Source organism: Pongo abelii, chromosome 8 (genome assembly GCF_028885655.2).
Source record: "Pongo abelii isolate AG06213 chromosome 8, NHGRI_mPonAbe1-v2.0_pri, whole genome shotgun sequence".
NCBI lineage: Eukaryota > Metazoa > Chordata > Mammalia > Primates > Hominidae > Pongo > Pongo abelii.
Window position 1 is genome coordinate 38,725,791 of NC_071993.2, and position 24,687 is coordinate 38,750,477.

Genomic DNA, 24,687 nt, shown 5'->3' on the forward strand with positions numbered 1-24,687 from the left:
ATCAAAAGAAGGGTTTATCCCTTGTGTTGAATGCACACATCTCATAGCAGTTTCTGAATCAAAAGACTTGTTTAACTCTGTGAGATGAATGCACATATCATGAAGCCGTTTCACAGATATCTTCTTTCTAGTTTTTATCTGTGGATTTTCACTTTTTTCTTATAGATATTAAAGGACTTTCAGATGTCCCTCACAGATTCTGCAAAGAGACTGTTTCCAACTTGCTGAATCAAAAAATCATATTTAACTCTTGAGATAGATGCACACATCATAAAGTGGTTTCACTAATAGCTTCTTTCTATTTTTTATTGCAGGATATTTCTTTTTTCACTATAGGCTTCACTGGGCTCCCTAATGTCCCTTCACAGTTTCTACAAATAGGATGTTTCCAATATGCTGAGTAAAAACAATAGCTCTGTGAGATGAATGCACATATCTCAAAGTGGTTGCACAGGTAGCTTTTTTCTATTTCTTACATGGGGATATTTGATTTTTCCTTGCAGGCCTCAAAGGTCTTACAAATGTCTCTGCAGATTCCACAAAAATTCTGTTTCCAACCTGCTGAATCAAAAGAAACGTTTAACTCTGTGAAATAAATGCACACATTGCAAAGTGGTTTTACAGGTTGCTTCTTTCTAGTTTTTATCAGAGTATATTCTGTTTTTCACTATAGGATTCACTGGGCTCCCAAATGTCCCTTCAGATTTTTCACAAAAAGACTGTTTCCAACCTGCTGAGTCAAAAAAAAGATTTAATTTTTGGAATTGAATGCACACATCACAAAGCAGCTTCACAGATAGCTTCTTTTTTAGTTTTTATCTTGAAATATTTGCTTTTTTCTCATAGGTCTCAAAGGGCTTTCAGATATCCCTTCCCAGATTCTACAAAAGGAATGTTTTATACTGTCTGAATGAAAAGAAAGCTTTAATTCTGTGAGATGACTGAACACATGGCAAAGTGCTTTTACAAATAGCATCTTTCTAGATTTTATCTGCAAGTACTCACGTTTTCTTTATAGGCCTCGAAAGGCTTTCAGATGCCCCTTTGCAGATTCACTATAGGCTTCACTGGGCTCCCAAATGTCCCTTCCAAGTTTACAGCCTGCTGAATCAAAAGAATTGTTTAACTCTGTGATATGAATGCACATATCATGAAGCAGTTTCACGGATAGCTTCTTTCTAGTTTTTATCTGTGGATATTCAGTTTTTCACTGTAGGCTTCACTGGGCTCCCAAATGTCCCTTCGCAGATTTTACAAAAAGACTGCTTCCAACCTGCTGGATAAAAAGGAAATTTTAACTCTGTGAGATTAATGCACACATCACAAAGTAGTTTCACGATAGCTTCTTTTTAGTTTTTATCATGGGATATTTTTTTTTCACCATAGGCTTCACTGGGCTCCCAAATATCCCTTCGCAGATACTACAAGGAGACTGTTTCCAAACTGCTGAATCACAACAAATGTTTATCTCTATGAGAGAAATGCACATATCACAAAGCAGTTTAACAGATAACCTTTTACTGGTTTATATTAGGATGCAATCAGTTTTTCACTGTAGGCTTCACTGGGCTCCCAAATGTCCCTTATCAATTTCTACAAATAGACTGTTTTCAACCTGCTAAGTCAAAATGAAAATTTAACTCTGGGAGGTTAATGCACACATGGCAAAGCAGTTTCACAGATAGTTTTTTCTAGTTTGTATCAGGAAATATTTGCTTTTTCCTTATAGGCCTCAATGGGCTTTAAAATGTCCCTTCGTAGATTCTACAAAAAGACTGTTTCCAACCTGCCGAGTCAACAGATAGGTTTAACTCTGTGAGATGAATGCAGACATTGCAAAGCGGTTTCACAGATAGCTTCTTTCTTGTTTTTATCTGGGGATATTCAATTATTTTTTATAGGCCTCAAATAGATTTCAGACATCCCTTCACAGATTCTACAAAAAAACTGTTTCCAACTTACTGAACAAAAACACACATTTAACTCTGTGAGTTCAATGCACACATTGCAAAGCAGTTTCATAGATACCTTTTTCTAGTTTTTCAGAGGGGATTTTTTTTTCATTATATAAATCATTGGGTACCCAAATGTCTTTTCACAGATTCTACAAAAAGACTGTTTCCAACCTGCTGAATCAAAATAAAGGTTTAACTCTGAAAGATGATTTCTCACATCACAATTCGGTTTCACAGATAGCTTCTTTCTAGTTTTTATCTGGGGATATTTGGTTTTACACCATAGGCTTCAATGAGATCCCAAATGTCCCTTTGCAGATTCTACAGAAAGACTGTTTCCAATGTGTTAAATCAAGAGAAAGGTTTTCATCTGTGAGATAAATGCACACATCACAAAGTGGTTTCACCAATATTGTTATACTAGTTTTTATCTACAGATATTCAGTTTTTCCTTATAGGAATTAATGGGCTCCAAAATGGTCCTTCATAGATTCTACTGTATGCAACCTGCTGAATCAAAAAACAGGTTACCATTGTGGGATGAATGAATACATCAAAAATCAGTTTCAAAGATATCTTCTTTCTATGTTTATCAGGGGATATTCAGCTTTTCCCTATAGGCTTCTCTGGGCTCCCAAATTTTCTTTTTGAGTTTCTACAAAAAGGCTGTTTCCAACATGCTGACTCAAAAGAAAAATTTATCTCTATCAGTTGAATGCACACATCACAAAGTGGTTTCACAGATAGCTTTTCTGTTTTTTATCAGGGGATATTTCATTGTTCTCTATAGGTTTCACTGTGCCCCCAAATGTAGCTTTGCAGTTTCTACCTAGAGACTGTTTCCAATCTACTGAATCAATAGAAAAATTTAACTCTGTGAGATGAATGCATACATCACAAGACGGTTCCATGCATAGCTTCTTTCTAGTTTTTATCTTGGAATATTCACTTTTTCCTTACGGGACTCAAAAAGCTTTCAAATGTTTCTTTGCAGATTCTATAAAGACTGTTTCCAACCTGCTGAATCAAATGAAAGTTTTAACTCTGTGAGATGAATGCACTCATCCCAAAGCAGTTTCACGAATAGCTGTTTTCTAATTTTTATCATGGAATATTCAGTTTTTCACTATAAGGTTCACTTGGCTCCCAAATTTCCCTTTGGAAATTTTACAGAGAGACTGTTTTCAAACTGCTAAATCAAAAGAAAGGTTTAACTCTATGTGAGAAATGCGCACATCACAAAGCAGTTTCACGGATAGCTTCTTTCTAGTTTATATTAGAGGATATTCTCTCTTTTTTTATGCCTCCAAGGGCTTTCAAATGTCCCTTCTCAGATTCTACAAAAAGACTATTTCCAACCTGCTGAATCAAAAAAAAATTTAACTCTTGAGATGAGTGCACACATCACAAAGTGGTTTCACAGATAGCTTCCTTCTACTTTATATCTAGGGATATTTGGTTTTTCACTATAGCTTCCACTGGACTCTCAAATGTCCCTTCACAGTTTCTACAAAAAGTCTTTTTCCAACCCACTGAGTGAAAAAAAATTTTACTCTGTGAGATGAATGCACATACCACAAAGTAGTTTCACAGTTTACTTCTAGTATTTCTCTGCGGATGTTCATGTTTTCTTTATAGTCTCAAAGGGCTTAGAAATGCTAATTCACATATTCTACAAAAAGACTACATACTGAATCAAAAGAAAGGTTTAACTCTGTGAAATGGATGCTCACATTGCAAAGCAGATTCACAGATAGCTTTCTTCTAGTTTTTATCTGCAGATATTTGTTTTTATCTTATAGTCCTCAAATGGATTTCAGATGTCCCCTTTCAGATTCTCCAAAAAGACTGCTTCTAACCCACTGAATGAAAAGAAAGTTTTAATTCTGTGAGATGAATGTGCACATCACAAAGCAATTTCAAAAATAGCGTTTTTCTAGTTTTAATCAGGGGACATTCTGTTTTTCACTATAGGCTTCACTGGCCTCCCACATGTCCCTTTACAGATTTTACAAAGAGACAGTTTCCTACCTGCTGAATCAAAATAAAAGCTTAAATCTATGAGATGAATGCTCGAATCACAAAGTAGTTTCACCCATAGATTTTTTTCTAGTTTTTACCAGGGAATATTCAGTTCTTCACTAATGGCATCACTGGGCTCTCAAATGTCTCTTGGAAGTTTCTACAAAAAGACTGTTTTCAACATGCTGAGTCAAAAGAATGGTTTAACTCTGTACGTTGAATACACACACTGCAAAGCAGTTTCATGGATAGCTTCTTTCTAGTTTATGTCTGGGGCTAATCTTCTTTAATTTTTATAGGCCTCACAGGACTTTCATATTTTCCATTGCCAATTCTACAAAAAGACTATTTCCATCCTGGTGAATCAAAATAAAGCTTTAATGCTTGAGATGAATGCACACATCATAAAGTTGTTTCACAGATAGCTTCTTTCTAGTTTGTATCATTTTTTACACTATAGGCTTCACTGGACTGTTAAAGATTTCTTCACATTTTCTACAAAAAAATGTTTCAAACCTGTTGAATAAAAAAAAAAAACTGTTTGAGATGAATGCACACATTGCAAAGTGGTTTCAAAAAAAAGCTTCTTTCCAGTTTTTATCTGGGGATATTTGCATTTCTCTTATAGGTCTCAAATGGCATAAAAATGTCAATTTTCATATCTAAAGAAAGACTGTTTCTTATGTACTGAACCAAAAGAGAGGTTTATTTCTGTGATATGAATCCACACATCAAAAAACCGTTTTACAGATTGCTTCTTTCTAGCTTTTATCTGGAGATATTTGGTTTTTCACTTTAAGCTTCACTGGTCTCACAAATATCCTTTCTCATATTCTACAAAATGACTTTCTCCAACCTGCTGAATCAAAAGAATGGTTTGACTGTGCAATAAATGCAAACATCACAACAGATAGATTCTTTCTAGTTTTTCTCACGGGATATTTGGTTTTTCACTATAGGCATCACTGTGCTCCCAAAAGTCACTTTGGAGATTCTACAAGAAGACTGTTTTCAACCTGCTGAATCAAAAGAATGATTTAACTCTGGGAGACGAATGCACACATCACAAAGTGGTTACACAGATAGCTTCTCTCTACTTTTTATCAGGGGATGTTCAGTTTTTCACTATAGGTTTTGCTAGCTCTCAAATATCCCTTCACAGTTTCTACAAAAACACTGGTTTCAACCTGCTGAATCAAAAGAAAATTTAACTCTGTGAGATGAATGCACACACTGCAAATCGGTTTCAAAGATAGTTTTTCTCTAGTTTTTATTGGGGATATTCATTTTTTTCCTTATATCCCTCAAAGGGCTTAAAAATCTCAATTCACAGATTCTACAAAAAGACAGTCTCCTACCTACTAATTGAAAAGAAAAGTTTAACTCTGTGAAACGAATGCACACTTCACAAAGTGGTTTCACAGATGCCTTCTTTCTTGTTATTCTCTGGGAATATTCTGTATTTCACCATGGGCGTAAATGTGCTCCCAAATGTCTCTTCACATATTCTACAAAAAGAATGTTTTTATTGTCATGTGGGAATTTGATCCTGTCATTATGATGTTAGCTGGTTATTTTGCACGTTAGTTGATGCAGTTTCTTCCTAGCTTTGAGGGTCTTTAAAATTTGCCATGATTTTGCTTTGAAGAGAGCGGTGGTTCTCCCAACATGCAGCTGGAGATCTGAGAATGGGAAGACTGCCCCCTTAAGTGGATCCATGACCCCTGACACCCAAGCACCCTAACTGGGAGTCACCCCCCAGCAGGGGCAGACTGACACCTCACACGGCCGGGTACTCCAACAGACCTGCAGCTGAGGGTCCTGTCTGTTAGAAGGAAAACTAACAAACAGAAAGGACATCCACACCAAAAACCCGTCTGTACATAACCATCATCAAAGACCAAAAGTAGACAAAACCACAAAGATGGGGGAAAAAACAGGGCAGAAAAACTGGAAACTCTAAAAAGCAGAGTGCCTCTCCTCCTCCAAAGGAACGCAGTTCCTCACCAGCAATGGAACAAAGATGGATGGAGAATGACTTTGAAGAGCTGAGAGAAGAAAGCTTCAGATAATCAAATTATTCTGAGCTATGGGAGGATATACAAACCAAAGGCAAATCAGTTGAAAACTTTGAAAAAAATTTAGAAGAAGGTATAACTAGAACAACCAATACACAGAAGTGCTTAAAGGAGCTGATGGAGCTGAAAACCAAGGCTCAAGAACTATGTGAAGAATGCAGAAGCCTCAGGAGCCGATGCAATCAACTGGAAGAAAGGGTATCAGTGATGGAAGATGAAATGAGTGAAATGAAGTGAGAAGGGAAGTTTAGAGAAAAAAGAATAAAAAGAAATGAGCAAAGCCTCCAAGAAATATGGGACTATGTGAAAAGACCAAATCTATGTCTGATTGGTGTACCTGAAAGTGATGGGGAGAATGGAACCAAGTTGGAAAACACGCTGCAGGATATTATCCAGGAGAACTTCCCCAATCTAGAAAGGCAGGCCAACATTCAGATTCAGGAAATTCAGAGAGCACCACAAAGATAATTCTCGAGAAGAGCAACTCCAAGGCACATAATTGTCAGATTCACCAATGTTGAAATAAAGGAAAAAATGTTAAGGGCAGCCAGAGAGAAAGGTCGGGTTACCCTCAAAGGGAAGCACACCAGACTAATAGCGGATCTCTCAGGAGAAACTCTACAAGCCAGAAGAGAGTGGGGCCAATATTGAACATTCTTAAAGAAAAGAATTTTTAACCCAGAATTTCATATCCAGCCAAACTAAGCTTCATAAGTGAAGGAGAAATGAAATCCTTTACAGGCTAGCAAATGCTGAGAGAGTTCATCACCACCAGGCCTGCCCTAAAAGGGCTCCTGAAGGAAGCACTAAACATGGAAAAGAAGAACCAGTACCAGCCACTGCAAAATCATGCCAAAATGTAAAGACCATCGAGACTAGGAAGACACTGCATCAACTAACGAGCAAAATATCCAGCTAACATCATAATGACAGGATCAAATTCACACATAACAATATTAACTTTAAATGTAAATGGACTAAATGCTCCAATTAAAAGACACCAACTGGCAAATTGGATAAAGAGTCAAGACCCATCAGTGTTCTGTATTCAGGAAACATATCTCACGTGCAGAGACACACATAAGCTCAAAATGAAAGGATGGAGGAAGATCTACCAAGTAAATGGAAAGCAAAAAAAGGCAGGGGTTGCAATCCTAGTCTCTGATAAAACAGACAGTAAACCAACGAAGATCAAAAGAGACAAGAAGGCCATTACATAATGGTAAAGGGATCAATTCAACAAGAAGAGCTAACTATCCTAAATATATATGCAACCAATACAGGAGCACCCAGATTCATAAACCAAGTCCTGAGTGACCCACAAAGAGACTTAGACTCCCACACATTAATAACGGGAGACTTTAACATCCCACTGTCAACATTAGACAGATTAACGAGTCAGAAAGTCAACAAGGATACCCAGGAATTGAACTCAGCTCTGCACAAAGCGGACCTAATAGACATCTACAGAACTCTCCACCCCAAATCAGCAGAATATACATTTTTTTTCAGCACCACACCACACCTATTCCAAAATTGACCACATGGTTGGAAGTAAAACACTCCTAAGCAAATGTAAAAGAACCAAAATTATAACAAACTATCTCTCAGATCACAGTGCAACCAAACTAGAACTCAGGATTAAGAATCCCCCTCAAAACAGCTCAACTACATGGAAACTGAACAACCTGCTCCTGAAGGACTACTGCGTACATAATGAAATGAAGGCAGAAATAAAGATGTTCTTTGAAACCAACGAGGACAAAGACACAACATACCAGAACCTCTGGGATGCATTCAAAGCAGTTTGTAGAGGGAAATTTATACCACTAAATGCCCACAAGAGAAAGCAGGAAAGATCCAAAATTGACACCATAACATCATAGTTAAAAGAACTACAAAAGCAAGAGCAAACACATTCAAAACCTAGCAGAAGGCAAGAAAAAACTAAAATCAGAGCAGAACTGAAGGAAATAGAGACACAAAAAAACCTTCAAGAAATTAATGGATCCAGGAGCTGGTTTTTTGTAAGGATCAACAAAATTGATAGTCTGCTAGCAAGACTAATAAAGAAAAAAAGAAGAATCAAATACATGCAATAAAAAATGATAAAGAGGATATCACCGCCAATCCCACAGAAATACTAGCTACCATCAGAGAATACAACAAACACCTCTATGCAGATAAACTAGAAAATCTAGAAGAAATGGATAAATTCCTCAACACATACACCCTCCCAAGACTAAACCAGGAAGAAGTTGAATCTCTGAATAGACCAATAACAGGCTCTGAAATTGTGACAATAAACAATAGCTTACTAACCAAAAAGAGTCCAGGACTAGATGTATTCACAGCTGAATTCTACCATAGGTTCAAAGAGGAACTGGTACCATTCATTCCGAAAGTATTCCAATCAACAGAAAAAGAGGGAATCCTCCCTAACTCATTTTATGAGGCCAGCGTCATCCTGATAACAAAGCCTGGCAGAGACACAACCAAAAAAGAGAATTTTAGACCAATACCCTGGATGAATATTGATGCAAAAATCCTCAATAAAATAATGGCAAACCGAATCCAGCAGCACATCAAAAAGCTTATCAACTATCATCAAGCTGGCTTCTTGTACACAAATCAATAAACGTAATCTAGCATATAAACAGAACCAAAGACAAAAACCACATGATTATCTCAATAGATGCAGAAAAGGCCTGTGACAAAATTCAACAACTCTTCATGCTAAAAACTCTCCATAAATTAGGTATTGATGGGATGTATCTCAAAATAATAAGAGCTATCTATGACAAACCCACAGCCAATATCATACTGAATGGGCAAAAACTGGAAGCATTCCCTTTGAAAACTGGCACAAGACAGGGATGCCCTCTCTCACCACTCCTATTCAACATACTGTTGGAAGTTATGGCCACAGCAATCAGGCAGGAGAGGGAAATAAAGGGTATTCAATTAGGAAAAGAGGAAGTCAAAATGTCCCTGTTTGCAGATGACATGATTGTATATCTAGAAAACCCCATTGTCTCAGCCCAAAATCTCCTTAAACTGATAAGCAACTTCAGCAAAGTCTCAGAATACAAAATCAACGTACAAAAATCACAAGCATTCTTCTACACAAATAACAGACAAACAGAGAGCCAAATCACGAGTGAACTCCCATTCACAATTGCTTCAAAGAGAATAAAATACCTAGGAATCCAACTTACAAGGGATGTGAAGGACCTCTTCAAGGGGAACTACAAACCACTGCTCAATGAAATAAAAGAGGATACAAATAAATGGAAGAACATTCCATGCTCATGCGTAGGAAGAATCAATATCGTGAAAAATGGCCATACTGCCCAAGGTAATTTACAGATTCAATGCCATCCCCATTAAGCTACCAATGACTTTCTTCACAGAATTGGAAAAATCTACTTTAAAGTTCACTTGGAACCAAAAAAGAGCCTGCATCACCAAGTGAATCCTAAGCCAAAAGAACAAAGCACTACAAGGCTACAGTAACCAAAACAGCATGCTACTGGTACCAAAACAGAGATATAGATCAATGGAACAAAACAGAGCCCTCAGAAATAATGCCACATATCTACAACTATCTGATCTTTGACAAACCTGAGAAAAACAAGCAATGGGGAAAAGATTCCCTATTTAATAAATGGTGCTGGGAAAACTGGCTAGCCATATGTAGAAAGCTGAAAGTGGATCCCTTCCTTAAACCTTATACAAAAATTAATTCAAGATGGATTAAAGACTTAAACGTTAGACCTGAAACCATAAAAACCCTAGAAGAAAACCTAGGCAATACCATTCAGGACATAGGCATGGGCAAGGACTTCATGTCTAAAACACCAAAAGCAATGGTAACAAAAGCCAAAATTGACAAATGGGATCTAATTAAACTAAAGAGCTTCTGTACAGCAAAAGAAACAAACATCAGAGTGAACAGGCAACCTACAAAATGGGAGAAAATTTTCACAACCTACTCATCTGACAAAGGGCTAATATCCAGAATCTACAATGAACTCAAACAAATTTACAAGAAAAAAACAAACAACCCCATCAAAAAGTGGGTGAAGGACATGAACAGACACTTCTCAAAAGAAGACATTTATGCAGCCAAAAGACACATGAAAAAATGCTCACCATCACTGGCCATCAGGGAAATGCAAATCAAAACTACAATGAGATACCATCTCACACCAGTTATAATGGCAATCATTAAAAAGTCAGGAAACAACAGGTGCTGGAGAGGATGTGGAGAAACAGGAATACTTTTACACTGTTGGTGAGACTGTAAACTAGTTCAACCATTGTGGAAGTCAGTGTGGCGATTCCTCAGGGATCTAGAAGTGGAAATTCCATTTGACCCAGCCATCCCATTACTGGGTATATACCCAAAGGAGTATAGATCATGCTGCTACAAAGACATATGCACACGTATGCTTATTGCAGCACTATTCACAGCAGCAAAGACTTGGAACCAACCCAAATGTCCAACAATGATAGACTGGATTAAGAAAATGTGGCACATACACACCATGGAATACTATGCAGCCATAAAAAATGATGAGTTCATGTCTTTTGTAGGGACATGAATGAAATTGGAAATCATCATTCTCAGTAAACTATCACGAGAACAAAAAACCAAACAGAGCATGTTCTCACTCATAGGTGGGAATTGAACAATGAGAGCACATGGACATAGGAAGGGGAACATCACACTCTGGGGACTCTTGTGGGGTGAGGGCAGGGGGGAGGGATAGCTTTAGGAGATATACCTAATGTTAAATGACGAGTTAATGGGTGTAGGACACCAGCATGGCACATGTATACATATGTAACTAACCTGTACATTGTGCACATGTACCCTAAATCTTAAATATAGTAGTAATAAAATAAAGAGAAAAGAATGTTTTTAATGCTGAATTAAAACAGAATTTTAACTCTGTGAGTTGAAACCACACATCACAAGGCAGTTTCATTAATATCTTCATACTAGTTTTTATCTGGGGATACTCTGTTTTTCACCATAAACCACAATGGGATCCCAAATTTCTGCTCTCAGTTTCTGCAAGAAGAATGTTTCCAAGCTGCTGAATCAAAAGAAAGTTTTAACTTTGTGACATGAAGCCACACATCACAAAGCAGTTTCAAAGATAACTTCTTTCTAGTTTTATTTGTGGGCATATTTGGCTTGTTATTATAGGCCACAAGTGGCTCCCAAACGTCCCTTCTCATATTCTACGAATAGAATGTTTCTAACCTGCTGAAGAAAAAGAAAGGTTGAACTCTGTGAGTTCAATACACATATCACAAAATATAATCACCAATAGCTTCTTTCTAGTTTTTATTGGGGGATATTCAGTTTTTCAACATAGGTCCCAAAGGGCTCTCAAATGATCCTTCGCAGTCTACCAGAAGAGTGTTTCCAACTTGCTGACTGAAAAGAAAGGTTTAACTCTGCAACATGAATCCACACATCACAAAGCATTTTCACAGATAGTTTCTTTCTAGATTTTATCTGATGATATTCAGTTTTCATTATAAGCCTAAATGGTTTCCAAAATGTTTCTTGCCAAGTTCTTCCAGAAAAATATTTACAACCTGCTGAATTAAAAGGAGAGTTTAACTCTTTCACCTGAATCCACACATCACAAAGCAGTATCACAGATAGCTTCTTTCTAGTTTTTACCTTTGGATATCCTGTTTTTCACCAGAGGCCTCAATGCGCTCCTAAATTTCCCTTTGCAAATTTTACTAAAAGAGTATTTTCAATTTGCTGAATCAAAAGAAAAGTGTAACTCCATGAGTTGAATTTCCACATCACAAAGCAGTTTCACAGATAGTTTCTTTCTATTTTTTATCTGTGGGTATTTGGTTTTTTAGTCTAGGCCTCAATTTGCACCAAAATGTTACTTCACACATTCTACAAAATAGTGTTACCAACATGCTGAATCAAATGAAAGGTTTAACTCTAGGAGTTGAATCCATACATCGAAAAGTAGTTTCAAAGACTGCTTCTTTTTAGCTTTTATCAAGTGTATTTGGTTTTTCACCTTAGGGCTCAAAGGGCTCTCATATATCCCTTCTGAGGATCTACAAGAAACAGTGTTTCCAACCTGCTGAGTCAAACCAGACGTTTATATTTGTGAGATGAATCCAAACATCACAAAGCAATTTCACTGATAGTTTCTTTCTAATTATTATCTGGAGATATTTTGTTTTTCACCATACACGTAAGTGTGCTTCAAATTGTCCCTTCACAGATTCTAAATGGAGAGTGTTTCCCAACTACAGAATCAAAACAATGCTTTAATCTGTGAGATGAATCCACACATCACAAAGCAGTTTTACAAGTAGCTTCCTTACAGTTTTTATGAGGGATTATTCGGTTTTTCACCACAGGCCTCGATGTGGTCCCAAATGTACCTTCACATATTTTATAAATAGAGTGTTTCCAATCTGCTGAATGAAAAGGAAGGTTTAACTCTGTTAGGTGAATCCCCTTATCTCAAAGTAGTATCACTGATAACTTCTTTCTAGTTTTTATATGGGGATATATTTTTTTTTCACCTTAGGCCTTCATGTGATCCCAAATATTGTTTTGCAGTTACTACCAGAAGAAGGTTTTCAACCTGCTGAATTAAAAGAAAGATTTAATCCTGCATCATGTATGCACACGTTACAAGGCAGTTTCATAAGTAGCTTCTTTTTAGTTTTTATGTGAAGATAATTCGTTTTACATCAGAGTTTTCAAAGGGCATTTAAATGACTCTGCAGAATCTGTGAGAAGTTTGTTTCCAACCTGCTAAATCAAAGAAAAATTTTAACTCTGTTAGTAGAATCCTTACTTCACAAAGCAGTTTATCAGATAGCTTCTCTCTAGTTTTTATCCGGAAATATTCTATTTTTCACCATAGGCCTCAATTTGTCCCAAAATGTCCCTTTGCAGATTCTGCAAAAAGAGTGTTTCCAACCTGCTGAATCAAAAGAAAGTTTTAACTGTGTGAGTTGAATCCAAACATCCAAAGGCAGTTTCACAGATAGATTCATTCTAGTTTTTATGTGGGAAAATTTGATTTTTCACCTTAGGCCTCAATGAGCTCACAAATATCCCTTCACAGATTCTACCAGAAAAGGGTTTTCAACCTGCTGAATCAAAAGAAAGATTTAACTCTGTGTCTTGAACCCACACATCACAAAGCAGTTTCACAGATAGCTTCTTTCTAATTTTTATGTGTGTACATTTGCTTTTTCACCATAGGACTCAATGTGCTCCCAAATGTCTCTTCCCAGAATCTACAAATAGTGTTTCTAACCTGATGAATTAAAAGAAAGATTTAAATCTGTGAGTTGAATTTACACATTAAAAATAGGTTTCATAGATGGATTCCTTCTAGTTTTTCTCAAGGGATAATCAGTTTTTCATCATAGGTCACAAAGAGCTCCCAAATGTCTCTTTGCAGATTCTACCAGAAGAGAGTAACCTTCACACGGAATCAAAAGAAAAATTCACCTTTGTGACATAAATCCACACATCACAAAGCATTTTCAAAGGCAGCTTCTTTCTAGTTGCTCTCAAGGGATATTTATTTTCTGACCATATGCTTCATTGGGCTCCTAAATGTCCCTTCACAGATACTACAAAGAGAAAGATTCCAACCTGCTGAATCTAAAGAAATTTTTAACCCTGTAAAATGAATCTACACACCACAAAGCAGTTTCACACATAGCTTCTTTCTAGTTTTTAACTGGGGATACTCTGTTTTTCACCAAGTCCACAATGGACTCCAATATGTTTCTTTGCAGAATTTACCATAAGAGTTGTTTCCAACCTGCTGAATGAAAAGGAAGGTTTAACCCTGTGAAATGAATCCACACTTCACAAACAGTTTCTCAGATAATTTCTTTCTAGTTTTTATCTGGGGAAATTTCCTTTTTCATTATTGGCCTTAGTGTGCTCCCAAATGTCCTTTCTTCGATTCTACAAAATCAGTGTTTCAAAACTGCCAAATCAAAAGAAAGGTTTAAACCTGTGAGATGAATGCACGTACCACAAAGCAGTTTCTCAGATAGATTCTTTCTGGTTTTTATCTAGGGATATTTGCTTTTTCACCGTAGGCCTCGATAGGCTCCAAAATTTCCCATTGCAGATTCCACAAATTGGGTGTTTTCAACCTGCTGAATTAAAAAAAAGGTTTAACTCATTTAGATTTATCCACACATCAAAAATCAGGTTCACTGATGGGTTCTTTCTATTTTTTATCTGAGGACATTCAGTTTTTTTTACCATAGGAGTCAAAGGGCTACAAAATGTCCCTTTGCATGTTCTACCAGAAGACTGTTTCGAACCTTCCATATCAAAAGAAACGTTTAACTCTGTGAGATGAATTCACACACCTAAAGCACTTTAACAGATAGCTTCTTTCTACTTTTTTATTTGAGGATACCTGGTTCTTTATTATAAGCGTAAATGGGCTCCCAAATATCCACTTGCAGAAAATAGAAGAAGACTGTTTCAAACAGGCTGAATCAAAATAAAGGTTTAAAGCTTTGTGACAAATCCACATATCAAAAAGCAGTTTCACAGATAGCTGGTTTCTAGTTTTTATCTGGGGATATTCGTTTTTTCCCCATAAGTCTCAAGGGGCCTACAGATATTTATTTTGGAGATTCTACAAAAACAGTTTTTCCAACATGCTGAATTAACACAAAGGTTTATATCTGTGAGTTGAATCCAAGCATCACATAGCAGTTTCATAGATAACTTCTTTCTTGTTTTTATCTGGAGATACTCAGGTTTTCACCATAAGTGTCATTGTGCTCCCAAGTGTCCTTTAGCAGATACTACAAGAAGTGTTTTCCAACCTGCTGAATCAAAACAAAGCTTTAACTCTTTAGATGATTAAACACATCACAAAGTACTTTCACAGATAGCTCCTTTCAACTTTTTATCTGTGAATATTCTGTTTTTCACCATAAATATCAATGGTCTCCCTAATGTTACTATGTAGATTCTACCAGCAGAGGTTTTCCAACCTGCTTAATCAAAAGAAAGGTTTAGTCCTGTGAGATGAATCCAAATATCACAAAGCAGTTTCTCAGATGGATTCTTTGTAGTTTTCATCTGAGGATATTCAGTTTCTCATTATAAGCCTTAATGGGCTATGAAGTTTCTATGAAATGGGCCTTTGAAGTTTCTAACAAAAGAGTGTTTGAACCTACTGAATCAAATAACAGGCTTAACTCTGTGACATAAATCCACACATCACAAACCACTTTCACAGATAGTTTCTTTCTAGTTTCTTTCTGGGGATATTCAGTTTGTCACCGTAGGACTCAATGAACTTTCAAATGTCCCTTCATAGATTGTACAAGGAGGGTGTTTTCAACCTGCTGAATCAAAGCAAAAATTTATATTCATGATATGAATCCACACATCACAAAGCAGTTTCACAGATACCTTCGTTCTAGCTTTTAACTGGAGATGATTCTTTTCCACCCTAGGCCTCACTGGCCTCCAAAGTGTCCCTTTGAAGATTCTATAAATAGACTATTTCCAACCTGCTAAATAAAAAGAAAGATTTAATGCTGTGACATGAAGCTACACATCTCAAAGCAGTTTCACTGATAGTTTATTTGTAGTTTTTTTTGTGGGATACTCTGTTTTTCACCATAGACCCCAAAGGACTCCCAAATGTCCCTTTGAAGATTCTACCATAAAAGTATTTACAACATGCTCAATAAAAAGAAAGGATTAAATCTGTGAGGTGAATCTACACATCAAAAAGCAGTTTCACAAATAGCTTGTTTCTAGGTTTTATCAGAAGGTATTTAATTTTTCACCATAGTCTTCAAAGGGCTCCCAATTGTCTTTTCACATATTTTACATGAAGTTTGTTTCCGACATGCTATATCAAAAGACCAGTTTAATTCTGTGAGATGAGTCCACACATCACAAAGCATTTTCACAGATAGATTTTTTTCTGGTTTTTATCTGAGGATATTGTGTTTTTCAACATAGGCCAAAAAACGGTCACAAATATCTCCTCACAGATTCTACAAGAAGTTGGTTTCCAACCAGCTAAGTCAAAGGAAGGTTAAATTCTGCATGTTGAATGCACACATCACAAAGCAGTTTCACAGATAGATTCCTTCTAGTATTTATTTTATTTTATTTTTATTTTTTTTAATTTTTTTTTCTTTTATTATTATTATTATTATTATTATTATTATTATTATTATTATACTTTAGGTTATATGGTACATGTGCCCAATGCGCAGGTAAGTTACATATGTATACATGTGCCATGCTGGTGCGCTGCACCCACAAACTCGTCATCTAGCATTAGGTATATCTCCCAATGCTATCCCTCCCCCCTCCCCCCAACCCACAACAGTCCCCGAAGTGTGATGTTCCCCTTCCTGTGTCCATGTGTTCTCATTGTTCAATTCCCACCTATGAGTGAGAATATGTGGTGTTTGGTTTCTTCTCCTTGTGATAGTTTACTGAGAATGATGATTTCCAATTTCATCCATGTCCCTACAAAGGACATGAACTCATCATTTTTTATGGCTGCATAGTATTCCATGGTGTATATCTGCCACATTTTCTTAATTCAGTCTATCATTGTTGGACATTTGGGTTGGTTCCAAGTCTTTGCTATTGTGAATAGTGCCACAATAAATATACGTGTGCATGTGTCTTTAGAGCAGCATGATTTATAGTCCTTTGGGTATATACCCAGTAATGTGATGGCTGGGTCAAATGGTATTTCTAGTTCTAGATCCCTGAGGAATCGCCACACTGATTTCCACAATGGTAGAACTAATTTACAGTCCCACCAACAGTGTAAAAGTGTTCCTATTTCTCCACATCCTCTCCAGTACCTGTTGTTTCCTGATTTTTTAATGATTGCCATTGTAACTGGTGTGAGATGGTATCTCATTGTGGATTTGATATGCATTTCTCTGACGGCCAGGGATGATGAACATTTTTTCATGTGTTTTTTGGCTGCATAAATGTCTTCTTTTGAGAACTGTCAGTTCATGTCCTTAGCCCAATTTTTGACGGGGTTGTTTGCTTTTTTCTTGTAAATTTGTTTAAGTTCACTGTGGATTCTCGATATTAGGCCTTTGTCAGATGAGTAGGCTGCGAAAACTTTCTCCCATTTTGTAGGTTGCCTGTTCACTCTGATGGTAGTTTCTTTTGCTGTGCAGAAGCTCTTTAATTAGATTCCATTTGTCAATTTTGGCTTTTGTTGCCATTGTTTTTGGTGTTTTAGACATGAAGTCCTTGCCCATGCCTATGTCCTGAATGGTAATGCCAAGGTTTTCTTCCAGGGTTTTTATGATTTCAGGTCGAACGTTTAAGGCTTTAATCCATCTTGAATTAAGTTTTTTTCATAGTAATGTAGTTAACATTTATTAATTTCAATGTAGCTTCAATCCACTATTCAACAGCAGAGTATATACTATACTTTTATTATTATTATTATTATACTTTAGATTTTAGGGTATATGTGCACAATGTGCAGGTTAGTTACATATGTATACATATGCCATGCTGGTGCGCTGCACCAACAAACTCGTCATTTAACATTAGTTATATCTCCTAAAGCTATCCCTCCGCCCTGCCCCCACCCGACAACTGTCCCCAGAGTGTGATGTTCCCCTTCCTGTGTCCATGTGTTCTCATTGTTCAATTCCCACCTATGAGTGAGAACATGCGGTGTTTGCTTTTTTGTTCTTGTGATAGTTTACTGAGAATGATGATTTCCAATTTCATCCATGTCCCTACAAAGGACATGAACTCATTATTTTTTATGGCTGCATAGTATTCCATGGTGTATATATGCCACATTTTCTTAATCCAGTCTATCATTGTTGGACATTTGGGTTGGTTCCAAGTCTTTGCTATTGTGAATAATGCCACAATAAACATACGTGTGCATGTGTCTTTAATAGCAGAAAGATTTATACTCCTTTGGGTATATACCCAGTAATGGGACGGCTGGGTCAAAAGGAATTTCTAGTTCTAGATCCCTGAGGAATTGCCACACTGACTTCCACAAGGGTTGAACTAGTTTACAGTCCCACCAACAGTGTAAAAGTGTTCCTATTTCTCCACATGCTCTCCAGCACCTGTTGTTTCCTGACTTTTTAATGATTGCCGTTCTAAAAGGTGTGAGATGGTATCTCGTTGTGGTTTTGATTTGCATTTCTCTGATGGCCAGTGATGGTGAGCATTTTTTCATGTGTTTTTTGGCTGCATAAATATCTTCTTTTGAGAAGTGTCTGTTCATGTCCTTCACCCATTTTTTGATGGGGTTGTTGTTTTTTTCTTGTAAATTTGTTTGAGTTCATTGTAGATTCTGAATATTAGCCCTTTGTCAGATGAGTAGATAGTCAAAATTTTGTCCCATTTTGTAGGTTGCCTCTTTACTCTGATAGTAGTTTCTTTTGCTGTGCAGAAGCTCTTGAGTTTAATTAGATCCCACTTGTCAATTTTGGCTTTTGTTGCCATTGCTTTTGATGTTTTAGACATGAAGTTCTTGCCCATGCCAATGTCCTGAATGGTAATGTGTAGGTTTCCTTCTAGAGTTTTTATGGTTTCAGGTCTAACGTTTAAGTCTTTAATCCATCTTGAATTGATTTTTGTATAAGGTGTAAGGAAGGTATCCAGATTCAGCTTTCTACATATGGCTAGCCAGTTTTCCCAGCACCATTTATGAAATAGGGAATCCTTTCCCCATTTCTTGTTTTTGTCAGGTTTGTCAAAGATCAGAGAGCTGTAGATATGTGGCATTAGTTCTGAGGGCTCTGTTCTGTTCCATTGATCTATATCTCTGTTTTGGTACCAGTATCATCCTCTTTTGGATGCGATCAAATGGAAGAAAGGGTATCAGCCATGGAAGATGAAATGAATGAAATGAAGTGAGAAGGGAAGTTTGGAGAAAAAAGAATAAAAAGAAATGAGCCAATCCTCCAAGAAATATGGTACTATGTGAAAAGACCAAATCTACATCTGATTGGTGTACCTGAAAGTGAAGTGGAGAATGAAACCAAGTTGGAAAACACTCCGCAGGTTATTATCCAGGAGAACTTCCCCAATCTAGCAAGGCAGGCCAACATGCAGATTCTGGAAATACAGAGAGCACCACAAAGATACTCCTCGAGAAGAGCAACTCCAAGACACAAAATTTTCGGATTCACCACTGTTGAAATGAAGGAAAAAATGTTAAGGGAAACCAGAGAGAAAGGTCGGGTTACGCTCAAAGGGAAGCCCATCAGACTAACAGCAGATCTCTCGACAGAAACTCTATAAGCTAGAAAAGAGTGGGGGCTAATATTCAACATTCTTAAAGAAAAGAATTTTTAACCCAGAATTTCATATGCAGCCAAACTAAGCTTCATAAGTGAAGGAGAAATAAAATACTTTACAGACAAGCAAATGCTGAGAGATTTTGTCACCACCAGGCCTGCCCTAAAAGAGCTCCTGAAGGAAGCGCTAAACATGGAAAGGCACAAATGGTACCAGCTGCTGCAAAATCATGCCAAAATGTAAAGACCATAGAGACTAGGAAGAGACTGCATCAAGTAACAAGCAAAATAACCAGCTAACGTCATAATGACAGGATCAAATTCACACATAAAAATATTAACTTTAAATGTAAATGGACTAAATGCTCCCATTAACAGACACAGACTGGCAAATTGGAAAAAGACTCAAGACCCATCAGTGTGCTGTATTCAGGAAACCCATCTCACATGCAGAGACACACATAGGCTCAAAATAAAGAGATGGAGAAAGATCTACCAAGCAAATGGAAAACAAAAAACGGCAGGGGTTGCAATCTTAGTCTCTGATAAAGCAGACTTTAAACCAACAAAGATCAAAACAGACAACAAAGGCCATTACATAATGGTAAAGGGATCAACTCAACAAGAAGAGCTAACTATCCTAAATATATATGCACCCAATACAGGAGCACCCAGATTCATAAAGCAAGTCCTGAGTGACCTACAAAGAGACTTAGACTCCCACACATTAATAATGGGAGACTATAGCACCCCACAGTCAACATTAGACAGATCAGCGAGACAGAAAGTAAACAAGGATACCTAGGAATTGAACTCAGCTCTGCACCAAGCAGACCTAATAGACTTCTACAGAACTCTCCACCCCAAATCAACAGAGTATACATTTTTTTCAGCACCACAACACACCTATTCCAAAATTGACCACAAACTTGGAAGTAAAGCTCTCCTCAGTAAATGTAAAAGAACAGAAAGTATAACAAACTATCTCTCAGATCACAGTGCAATCAAGCTAGGACTCAGGATTCAGAATCTCACTCGAAACTGCTCAACTATATGGAAACTGAACAACCTGCTCCTGAATGACTACTGGGTACATAACGAAATGAAGGCAGAAATAAAGATGTTCTTTGAAACCAAAGAGAACCAAGACACAATATACTAGAATCTCAGGGATGCATTCAAAGCTGGGTGTAGAGGGAAATTTATAGCACTAAATGCCCACAAGAATTAATTTTTATATAAGGTGTAAGGAAGGGATCCAGTTTCAGCTTTCTACATATGGCTAGCCAGTTTTCCCAGCACCATTTATTAAGTAGGGAATCCTTTCCGCATTGCTTGTTTTTTTCAGGTTTGTCAAAAATCAGATAGTTGTAGATATGTGGCAATATTTCTGAGGGCTCTGTGCTGTTCCATTGATCTATATCTCTGTTTTGTTACCAGTACCATGTTATTTTGCTTACTGTAACTTTGTAGTATAGTTTGAAGTCGGGTAGCTTGATGTCTCCAGCTTTGTTCTTTTGGCTTAGTATTGACTTGGCAATGCGGGCTCTTTTTTGGTTCAATATGAACTGTAAAGTAGTTTTCTCCAATTCTGTGAAGAAAGTCATTGGTAGCTTGATGAGGATGGTATTGAATCTGTAAATTAGCTTGTGCTGTATGGCCATTTTCATGATATTGATTCTTCCTACCCATGAGCATGGAATGTTCTTCCATTTGTTTGTATTCTCTTTTATTTCATTGAGCAGTGGTTTGTAGTTCTCCTTGAAGAGGTCCTTCACATCCCTTGTAAGTTGGATTCCTAGGTATTTTATTCTCCTTGAAGCAATTGTGAATGGGAGTTTGCTCATGATTTGGCTCTCTGTCTGTTATTTGTGTATAAGAATGCTTGTGATATTTGCACATTGATGTTTTATCCTGAGACTTTGCTGAAGTTGCTTATCAGCTTAAGGAGATATTGGGCTGAGACAATGGGGTTTTCTAGATATACAATCCTGTCATCTGCAAACAGGAACAATTTGACTTCCTCTTTTCCTAATTGAATACACTTTATTTCCCTCTGCTGCCTCATTGCCCTGGCCATAACTTCCAACACTATGTTGAATAGGAGTGGTGAGAGAGGGCATCCCTATCTTGTGCCAGTTTTCAAAGGGAATGCTTCCAGTTTTTGCCCATTCAGTATGATATTGGCTGTGGGATTGTCATAGACAGCTCCTATTATTTTCAGATACGTCCCATCAATACCTAATTTATTGAAAGTTTTTAACATGAAGCATTGTTGAATTTTCTCAAAGCCTTTTCTGCGTCTGTTGAGATAATCATGTGGTTTTTGTATTTGGTTCTGTTTACATGTTGGATTACATTTATTGATTTGTATATGTTGAAGCAGCTTTGCATCCCAGGGATGAAGCCCACTTGATCATGGTGGATAAGCTTTTAGAAGTGCTGCTGGATTCCGTTTGCCAGTATTTTATTGAGGATTTTTGCATCAATGTTCATCAAGGATATTGTTCTAAAATTCTCTTTTTTAGTTTTGTTTCTACCAGGCTTTGGTATCAGGATGATGCTGGCCTCATAAAATGAGTTAGGGAGGATTCCCTCTTTTTCTATTGATTGGAATAGTTTCAGAAGGAATGGTACCAGCTCCTCCTTGTACCTCTGGTAGAATTCGGCTGTGAATCCATTAGGTCCTGGACACTTTTTGGTTAGTTAGCTATTGATTATTGCCACAATTTCAGAGCCTGTTATTGTTTTATTCAGAGATTCAATTTCTTCCTGGTTTAGTCCTGGGAGGATGTATGTGTGGAGGAATTTATCCATTTCTTCTAGATTTTCTAGTTTATTTGCATAGAGGTGTTTGTAGTATTCTCTGATGGTAGTTTGTATTTTTGTGGGATCGGTGGTGATATCCTCTTTATCATTTTTTATTGCGTCGATATGATTCTTCTCTCTTTTTTTGTTTGTTAGTCTTGCTAGTGGTCTATCGAATTTGTTGATCTTTCCAAAAACCAGCTTCTGGATTGATTAATTTTTTGAAGAGTTTTTTGTGTCTCTATTTCCTTCAGTGCTGCTCTGATTTTAGTTATTTCTTGCCTTCTGCTAGCTGTTGAATGTGTTTGCTCTTGCTTTTCTAGTTCTTTTAATTGTGATGTTAGGGTGTCAATTTTGGATCTTTCCTGCTTTCTCTTGTAGGCATTTGGTGCTATAAATTTCCCTCTACACACTGCTTTGAATGTGTCCCAGAGATTCTGGTATGTTGTGTCTTTGTTCTCGTTGGTTTCAAAGAACATCTTTATTTCTGCTTTCATTTCGTTATGTACCCAGTAGTCATTCAGGAGCAGGTTGTTCTGTTTCCATGTAGTTGAGTGGTTTTGTGTGAGTTTCTTAATCCTGATTTCTACTGTGATTGCACTGTCGTCTGAGAGACAGTTTGTTATAATTGCTGAGTTTGTTAAAATTGCTTTTACATTTGCTGAGGAGTGCTTTACTTCCAACTATGTGGTCAATTTTCGAATAGGTGTGGTGTGGTGCTGGAAAGAATGTATATTCTGTTGATTTGGGGTGGAGAGTTCTGTAGATGTCTATTAGGTCTGCTTGGTGTAGAGCTGAGTTCAATTCCTGGGTATCCCTGTTTACTTTCTGTCTCGTTGATCTGTCTAATGTTTACAGTGGGGTGTTAAAATCTCCCATTATTATTGTGTGGGAGTCTAAGTATCTTTGTAGGTCACTCAGGTCTTGCTTTATGAATCTGGGTGCTCCTGTATTTGGTAGATATATATTTAGGATAGTTAGCTCTTCTTATTGAATTGATCCCTTTACCATTATGTAATGGCCTTCTTTGTCTGTTTTGATCTTTGTTGTTTAAAGTCTTTTTTATCAGAGACTAGGATTGCAACCCTTGCCTTTTTTGTTTTCCATTTGCTTGGTAGATCTTCCTCCATCCCTTTATTTTGAGCATATGTGTGGCTCTGCATGTGAGATGGGTTTCCTGAATACAGCACACTGATGGGTCTTGAGTCTTTATGCAATTTGCCCGTCTGTGTCTGTTAATGGGAGGATTTAGTCCATTTACATTTAAAGTTAATATTTTTATGTGTGAATTTGATCCTGTCATTATGATGTTAGCTGGTTATTTTGCTCTTTAGTTGATGCAGTTTCTTCCTAGCCTTGACTGTCTTTACATTTTGACATGTTTTTGCACTGGCTGTTACCATTTGTTCTTTTCCATGTTTAGTGCTTCCTTCAGGAGCTCTTTTAGGGCAGGCCTGGTGGTGAGAAAATCTCTCAGCATTTGCTTGTCTGTAAAATATTTTATTTCTCTCCTTCTCTTATGGAGCTTAGTTTGGCTGGATATGAAATTCTGTGTTGAAAATTATTTTCTTTATTAATGTTGAATTTTGGCACCCACTCTCTTCTGGCTTATAGAGTTTCTGTCGAAAGATCTGCTATTAGTCTGATGGGCTTCCCTTTGAGCATAACCCGACCTTTCTCTCTGCTTGCCCTTAACATTTTTTCTTTTATTTGATCTTTGGTGAATCTGACAATTATGTATCTTGGAGTTGCTCATCTCGAGGAATATTTTTGTGGCATTCTCTGTGTTTCCTGAATTTGAATGTTTCCTGCCTTTCTAGATTGGGGAAGTTCTCCTGGATAATATCCTGCAGAGTGTTTTCCAACTTGGTTCCATTCTCCCCGTCACTTTCACACACACCAATCAGACATAGATTTGGTCTTTTCAGATTGTTCCACATTTCTTGGTGGCTTTGTTCGTTTGTTTTTATTCTTTTTTCTCTAAACTTCCCTTCTCACTTCGTTTCATTCATTTCATCTTCCATCTCTGATACCCTTTCTTCCAGTTGATCTCATCAGCTCCTGAGGTTTCTTCATTCTTCAAGTAGTTATCAAGCTTTGGCTTTCAACTCCATCAGCTCCTTTTATGACTTCTCTATGTTGGTTATCCTAGTTATACATTTGTCTAATTTTTTTTCAAAGTTTTTCCTTCTTTGCATAGGTTTGAATTTTCTTTTGTAGCTCAGAGTAGTTTGATCTTCTGAAGCCTTCTTCCCTCAACTCGTCAAAGTCATTCTCCATCCAGCTTTGTGGCATTGCTAGTGAGGAACTTCATTCCTTTGGAGGAGGAGAGGTGGTCTTCGTTTTAGAGTTTCCAGTTTCTCTGCTTTGTTTTTCCCCCATTTTTTGGTTTTATCTACTTTTGGTCTTTGATGATGGTGATGTACAGATGGGTTTTTTTGGGGTGGATGTCTTTTCTGTTTGTTATTTTTCCTTCCCACAGACAGAAC